Raw genomic sequence first — 8,971 nt, 5'->3', positions numbered from 1 at the left:
ATAACTAAAGCTTTTATTTTAATCAAATTAGATATGTTCAACTATAAAATAATACTAGAATTAGAAAACATCGAAAAATTGCCCAAAATTAATAAATTAATTAAAAATTAAAAATTGTTCTTTAGAGATTTTTTGTAAATATTAAAAAAAAATAGATAGTTGTGTACGATGAAATGAATATTATGATAACGATTACAATATACAGGAAACTTACTTTATTATTACTTACTACTTATTTTATTATTTTTAATAACAATTTGTCAATATAATTATAAGAAAAGAAAATTAATAAATTAATTAAAAATTGCTCTTTAAAGATTTTTTGTAAATATTAAAAAAATAGTTATGTAAGACAATTTATAATTATAAAAAAAGATTGAGAAAAAAATTTATAATTTTGTACTTAATATTTGAATATTTTTGAAACAAAAAACCGAGATTATGAGATTTCCCCATTTTATAAAATTATATAATATTATTGGTATAAATTAATAAATTAGTTAAAAATTAAAAATTGTCTTTTTGTGACCGTTTGTAAATATTAATCAAAATTTATATTTTTAATACATTTAAAAAAATAAAAAGTACTCTTCAGAGATTTTTTGACTGCAAAGTTATTTGATAATAGAAAATATATAATAAAAAGTTAATGTATTAATTAACAATTTTCTAACAAAAATCTATAAAAATCCTTAAAATATTTTTAAAAATTTATATGCATATGAATCACTCAAACATGTGACAAAAGTTTAAAATTTACATTTTAAATCAAATTAGACAACTTATAACATTTTTTTTCTGACAATTTCTAAATAGATAAAATTTAAAAATTTATAAATATTCAAATTCTTTGGTACTTTTTGTAAATTTTTCGCATTTTGTAAAATTATATGATACTTTTCTTCAAAATTTATGTTTTTCAAAATTTAATAAAAATTAAAAATTGTGATTTAGGAATTTATTATACAAAAATATTTTTTGAAAATGTTCATCAAATTTTTTGTTAATGCAAAAATAAACTAGACAATTTTTACTACAAATTTACTTTACTAAGTTCTTGGAAAACACTGAAAAATTTACAATAGATTTTTTGTTTAAATTTTCATTATTCCATAAAACTGTATATTTAAATAAAAAGTTTTAATAATTTAGATCAAGCATTATTAAATTTGCTTTAGTAAAACAATTTATAAGTATTATATAATAACTTCTGATCAAAATTTACGTAAATTTTAAAAATATTATGATGACGATTAGAATGTACAATTATTATTGTTTATTTTTTTTAATAACAATTTGTCAATATAATTATAAAAAAAAATTAGAAAAAGAAAATTTGATAGTTTTTGTGCTTATATATGATCCCCCTCTAAATTTCGAATTAAAAATTCTTTATAGGTTCAAGAAATTTTTGGAACATAAAATCGAGATTAAGAGATTTTAATTTATCAACAATTTAATATTTAAATTAATAGTTGAGTGAGCTTCATTTGATAAATAAAATAAAATGTATATATGTTATGAAATGAAGTTCACTCAACTATCAAAGAAAATTGTAATAAATAATACATACTTCGATAGCTCATGTTTTGCCTAAAAAAATCAAGTTATCAAGTAAAAATTGTTATCAAAAATTCGAGTTATCGAAGTTCGATTTATATAATATTGTTAATATTTTGTGAACTTTATTAATTTCAATTTTTTTACGGGTACCTGGATACTCAATATAACTATTTTTTAATAATATCTCAGAAAAATTTTAAATTTAAATAATGAAAATAAATAGTTCTTTTATTCTTTAGCTTCCCGAAATTCAGGCGGTACCAAGTTTTAATTTAGTAGTCGAAGAAATACTATAAATCACAACTAACAGTATTCCAAAACAGACATTATAAAAATTTATGTCTTAGTGTCCTTAACGTAGTTTTTCTTCAACGTGGCAACACATTTTGGTTCCCGATCCGAAACTCAAATTTGGCAAACCGCCTAACCGTGAGGGTACCCCCTCATGAACCGGACACGAAACCGACGAAATTTATAGGCGATAAAGTAACGACATTAGTCTGCAGGTGTTTACCCCGGTCGAATCAGTGCCCGAAGTCGGAAAGTAATACAGTGCTGACCGCGGGAGCCGCCACCTGCCACTCCGGGACTCCGGTCGCTCGCTCCGGGTCCGCCACTAATCGTGACAAACGACCCGGGTTATTTCGGTGAAGCGTCCCCGTCGAACCTTACTCGATTACGCCGCTTCCTATTCTTCTTCTACTCTATTTATATTCGCGCCCGCCTTAGTCTCTCTTTCGGTCGGCCCACGCACAATAGACCCGGCGATATATATGCCTTTTTCGCTTCTTCGATTGTTTCGATATAAATGTCGGGGAGAATTATATTTTTCTTCATTATTCCGGACAACTAGTATTCATTCGGATCGCTAACCGATTTACGTATTGATTAGTTTGAAAGAGAATTATTCGTGGCTTCCCAAGTTTATATGAGGGATTGGCAACTTTGTCGAATATTTTATTAAAACGCATCATAGTTTATGTTTTCTAGGTCGTTTCCTTTTTAGTCTAAATTCATAGTTGTGTCACAGCTTAAAATTAAAATTTAAAATTGATTTTTTAAAGAATGTATCACTTATTGTTGTTTCTTTTGATTTCATTGGCAACATGTTCACTTCCTTGGATACAGTTTAAATTCAAAATAGGTAGTGGTTTAAATATTCAGCTTTCTTTGTCAATTAAATTTATTATTTATTCTTTTTAAATTAGATACTATTAAGGCCCTCTATGTGTTGTTGATAAGTAACCTTTAAAATATACAAATAATAAATTTTTTATTTTAAAATTTCAAAGTCTATGTTACAATATTATGTTACATAACTCTTCTAAATTAAGCTCTAACTAACTCGTAATTATTGGGTTAGGTTGTAATCTAGCAAACGATTAATACTCCAATTTACCTTTAATTGGTTTGATTAACGTTACAAATTTCCAATATGCAACTCTCAGCTAATTGATCATTTATATTATTATATTAAACGATTTATTTATTGAATATAGTTTATTACTATTTGTAATAACTAATGCACTTTCTATATGTGTGTAAATAAAATGCCAAGATTTCACCAAAGTAAATTATCCTTCCTTTAGTTGCTGACTCACGTTTAAATTATTTTTATTCGACATATTCGACATTTGTCCTGATGAATCTGTTTCATTAACTGAATTTATTACTTATCACAGCAACATATTGTGTACCATTAGTGTATTTACAAATTTAGTTATTAAGTTATTCTGAATTACACAATTTTCATTAAAATTTTCATTGATAAATTTCAATTTTTTTTCGATATTTTTCATTTTATATTAACAGAGATAATATTTTCCGTTATTTATCTTTGAATAATTATGCAATTAATATTATATATTTATTTATCGTAGTCATATAATTTAATTATCCACTTTTAGCAGATTATATCATTAAAATAATTAATTAGTGAGTGCAGAAAATAATATTAATTATTTTAACTACGTCCTATACGAAGGTTTTTTTTTTTTAATTTAACCAATTTGTAACTGGAAAATAAAAATAAATGTAATTTGATGTAACTATGAATTTAATTAGTCAGATATATTTTTATTATTTTACCCATGCAAAAAGAGTTTTTATTTCCTTTTATACCATTGACCATTTTTTCCAATGATTTTATTTCATAATTAATTTAGTTAACTGAAATAAAAATTTATTTTGCACATAAAAATGTATTTATTTTTCCAGACAGTGTCAATATAATTGTTGAAATAAAAAGGTTTTTTAATATTATCTCAAAATTGAATTTTTTAACCTTTAACATTTTTAATTAAACACCTTAAACAAATTCTTCTTGCGGCTTTTATGCGATAAAACTGAAATAAATAAGAGGTATTTTCATTAAACCGGGTTTTCACGATTGTTTTTTATTATTTAACTTTCAGTTGTGCTTTTTCAGGAATTTCTTTGTGCGCCCCACCCAACCTATCTCATATGCATGGCGAAACACATTACATAGTTCGTATGTTAAAGAACATACAAAAATAAAAAAAAGTAAATAGAACACCATAAATGTTACGCTTGAGGAAAAAACGACAATGAAATGCAACTCATTTACTTCTGCCATCATGCTAGATGTTACATGGCGGAAAATTAAGTTGGGGTTGGGAAATGTACTCGTTTCCCTGTAAAACATATTTTCTACTTCGTTAAAATGTAACGAAACTATTTCAAAAAATTTTGTTCAATACCTAATTTTGTGAACCCAATATACAACTCTCGCAACTTTTCATTAATATTTCTGTCGTCCGCTTCAAACAAAAAAAATGTTTTATTAAATATTAATATATTAAAATAAGATATTTAATTTAAAATATCTAATAATATCTTTATGTGCTTTTAAATAAACAAAATACGTTCATAAAGTATATATTAAATATAATATTATGTTTTCCTACTTTTGCCAGAATCATTTTTCAATAAATTAATTATATGCTAGATTTTGTTGAATACGAATACACCCGATGACGTAACAGATGTTACACAATTAATAGACCTGCAGGTTTGCGCCAACAATACAAGCAAATTAATTCGTCCCATTGATGGATTTGTCACGGTCGGGTACCAGAAGCCGTTTCAGAACGAAATCTGGAAAAGAATAAAACTTTGAGGGATGCCGACAAAAGGTCTTTATAAACACTTGTCCTGAAGTGGAATTAGAAAGAGCCCGGAGACCGCTGACAGAGCGAAATAAATTATAATTTTGCGACATAACAAAAAACAAAATTTTACAGTTTTTTTAAAGGAATACAATTTCGCATTGTTCCTGGCCCGGTGAGATTCCGACCGAGTGCTGCTTTGAATCACAAATTAAAGACGGCTCCCTGTTGCTTTCGAACACTGCATTTTACGTGTTATTTGGAGATTGCCATTAAAATTTTACCCCCACGAATTAATTTGGCGTTAAAAAGTCCGGAAATTTAATATAAATGTGTCATTGTAATTTTTATTTTTGTAATAACGCGGTGAGTTCACTGAATAAATAAAAGTCTCAACAGTTATAACGCTCAGTAAATTGGAAACATTACAAATAATCGCGGGAATTAAAAGTAAAATTTCTTTATATGAAGATTGATTTGCACAATAAGATCATAATATAACATAGATAGTATGAATATAGAAATCAAAATGAAACTTAACTTAATAAAGATTGTTTATATCCAATTTGAGTCTATATTAACACAATGACTTAATTTAAATTTAATTAAGTCCGAACGACGAAATATTAATTTCGCCGTTTAGTATGAAACAACACAGTAAAATACTTTAGCATCATAATTTAGTTCCTGCTACATAACAATCCATAACTTCAACAAGAATCCAGACAAATTAAAATATTTTACATTCCTAACACAATCTATCTTCCAAATTTATTTTCATTGAATATAAATTTTGGCCTTAAGTCTTGTTTAATTCGTTTTGAATTACTAAATTTAGTCAAGTCTACTCATATTAATCCAGAAATTTAAAAGGTATTCTCTGTAGCATGCATAGATGATTAAAATTATATAAAAATTATAAACATTAAACAAAAAATATTACATATTTATATAAATAATAATATTTTAATCAATTTTATTAGAAATAATAAATGATAATTGATCTAATAGATATTTCTAAAAAAAATGTGAACAGTTAGAACATGTTTAATAATGAAGAGTATATAAATAAAATTTATTTCTTCTAAAGGAAATATAGCCCCTCATATTTTAGTTTTAAAGTTTGAGGAAAATTAAAGTAAGAAATATCTCAAATACGGCTTTGATGATCAAAATTAATCAAGAGTACATTTTTCTTCCAAATTGTAAAAAAAAAAATATTAAAAGTTTATTTTTTTTTAATATTCAGTAACGTAGAAAATAAGGCGATAAAAAGAGGACAACGCTTCAGAATCTACTTCACTGTACAAATATTGATACAAATTTTAATACAATAAAAAAATTGTGGTTTGTTTCTGCCTTTGATATTAAATAATTTAACACTGATGTATTAAATACAGTGAAAATCAACAACCCATGAAATACAATATTTGTCGCTAATTTTAAATCAGCTTTCAAGATAATTTAATAAACGAAAGCTTTCAACGAAATTAATTCACGAATTCGGTCGGAAAGAAATAATAAATATTTCGGTGGATTTGAATCCATATGCATTATTGGATTGAAACACAAATCATGTATGATTTGGAAATTCGTGTTTTAAATACCTGATACTCAACGAACATGCGATTGTGTGCTAGTTGAATTTATTATTTAACTGACAAAGTTTCACTATACTGATCCCTAAATAAATAAATGAGTGTCAATTAAGGTGTAATTCAGTTTTACACAAATCGATGGAATCTGGTGAAGTAGTTTAAATACCCAATGCGATTAAATTATTAAACAGCCCAATGCAGCACATAACACGAGGAGATTTACTGAACACATTCTTTCCTAAAAACAAGTTTCCTCGTGGACACGTTTGTAAACAAATTGATTCTAATTATGCATTTTAATCCAAATACCAGCTTCGTATAATTAAGTAATATGGAAAACCTAAAACAAATAATATCCATCTGCTCAGAAATAAACATAAATATAATAAAACAGTCAGCAAAAGACTTCGGCGCTTTGAACTGAAAAAAATATGTAATATTTATTTAAAACATAATGGTCCTAAATGGGTTTAGCCCTTCGTCACTTCACGGGGTACCATGCCACCTACCGACTTCAGGATCAGAATTCTTGAAGGTACTACATCTGCGGCCAACTATTTAAAATAACTTTGAAAATGGAATGAGGGAAGACTAATGAATTATACAAGAGCATTTGGAACATTTAACTGCTGAAAAATCGATTAAATATAACAGAGATGATTTATTAAAAATTTTGTACCAAAATATAAATTGTGTGTCCTGTAAAAAAGGTGGTCTATTATTCATAATTAAGAACGAATGGTTTACAGAACTTAAATAATTGACTAACTATTAATTGTATTTGTGGCATAATTAATTAGTATTTTTATTTAATTAAATAATTCGTAGATAGTATACTAACTGAAAAAAACACCCAGAACGCTTTAAGATATTTTTATAAAATTTGGTATACAAGTAGGTACCTATTAAAATGATTCAAATTTGTTTGGTTCTTTTTTCTTCAAATTTTTTGCCATATTGTTTGTTATATTTAGTAATTTATACTAAATGTTTAATATGCCTAAAATACGAAAAAGAAATAATTTTAACAAATTAAACGAGTTTGATAGAGATAGAATAGTGGACCTGGATGAAGTTGAAATTTCGTTTCGAGAAATAGCGAGGCGTTTGGACAAAAATGAGTATTGTAATACGATATTGGCAGTCATGGAGTGAATAGAGTAAGAGGTTCCGGAAGACCCAGAGCTACCACAGTGCCACAAGAGTGTCGTCTTAGAGTCCTTAGGGACAGAGTCACTTCAACGCGGATGATTGCTGATGAATTTTTTTTCCAATGACGGTAGGCCAGTTAGTATTCAATCACAGTATAAGGTCTTTTGGCTTTCGGATTTATCGCCTTTTTTGGACTTATTTCTACCAGTAAACCATAGGCGCCAACGTAATGACAAGTGTGTGGAACGTCGACATTGGGATAAGGAATGGAATCACATCGTGTTTAGTGATGAATTTACTTGGGCATGCACGATGGTAGTATCTGTTAGTAAGCCAGCGACGTGGAGAAAGACGTGATCCTCGCTTTGTTATGGAGACTTCATTACACTTTTTGTGTAATGGGTTCTATTGTTTATGGTAGCAGGTCACCTTCAGTGGCAAAATGACGTCCCAACGATATGTGGATGACTGGAGCCAACCCTACATAAGAAGAGATCCCAGAATATTTTTTCATGTCCGTCCACATATTACCAGGAATACATTAAACTTCTTAAAAGCCTACCATGTGAATTTACTGCTTTGGCCTCTCAGATTTCAGACTTTTCTCCAATCGAACATATGTGGGATATGATGAGGCGACGCTTAAGGAATTTACCTCGCCCTCCACGGACTCTTAACGAACTAAGACGTCAGTGTCTTAATCAAAGAGGGGGTCACACCCTTTATTAGCTGCTAACAATTTATGCTTTAAGATTTTTGTTTAATTTTTTAATCAATTATTATTCCGTAATAGGTTTATATTTTTCTAAAAAAAATTGAAATAAATCAATTATATCTAGCACGAACATATTTGCTTTTTGAAAATGTCTCCAAATAATTAAGTTGAATAAGATTTACACCATGCAGCAAAACAGTCCGTTGAATAAGACTGATATAAATTTTGAAAAGACACGCAACACAACATGCCCAGTTGTTTAAATCATAATGGGCGCCTGCTTTCTCGACAACGCGCCCGTGTTCATTAAATATTTCAAAATCTATCAGCACCGGTGAAAAATATTGAAATATACAAACCGAAATTAAAACGTATATATCAAGACCGTTAGACTTCATCGGCCTTTATTAATTGGTTTATAATGCAAATAAAGTAACAAGTATAGCGTGGCAATAAATTATGTCGAAAAAAGTCGGTATCAGATTACTATTTTCAGTTATCGGGCAGAGATAAATTTTCTATATATGCAAACGTGTTTCTTCATATTGCTCATTTGTGAGAGACCAGTCGAAATAAATTATTTTAGAAATCTTCTTGCGAAATGGAACAAAGCTTCAACATCAACACGTTATAGTAAATTCTTTAAATTTTAAACAAGTTTCCATGTCCTTTCGCAAATCTGAAAACGTTTATCCGGAAACATTTTGTATATGCAGATTTTATTGCAATCTAAGTGGACAGTCAACCATGTAATCCTGGGTAGAGAACCGACCTGTTTGAAAAGTTTTGATTGAAAATAAACAAACGTCTGTAGT

Source organism: Aethina tumida, chromosome 3 (assembly GCF_024364675.1).
Source record: "Aethina tumida isolate Nest 87 chromosome 3, icAetTumi1.1, whole genome shotgun sequence".
NCBI classification, from domain to species: domain Eukaryota; kingdom Metazoa; phylum Arthropoda; class Insecta; order Coleoptera; family Nitidulidae; genus Aethina; species Aethina tumida.
Note: the sequence above shows the minus strand (reverse complement) of the source record.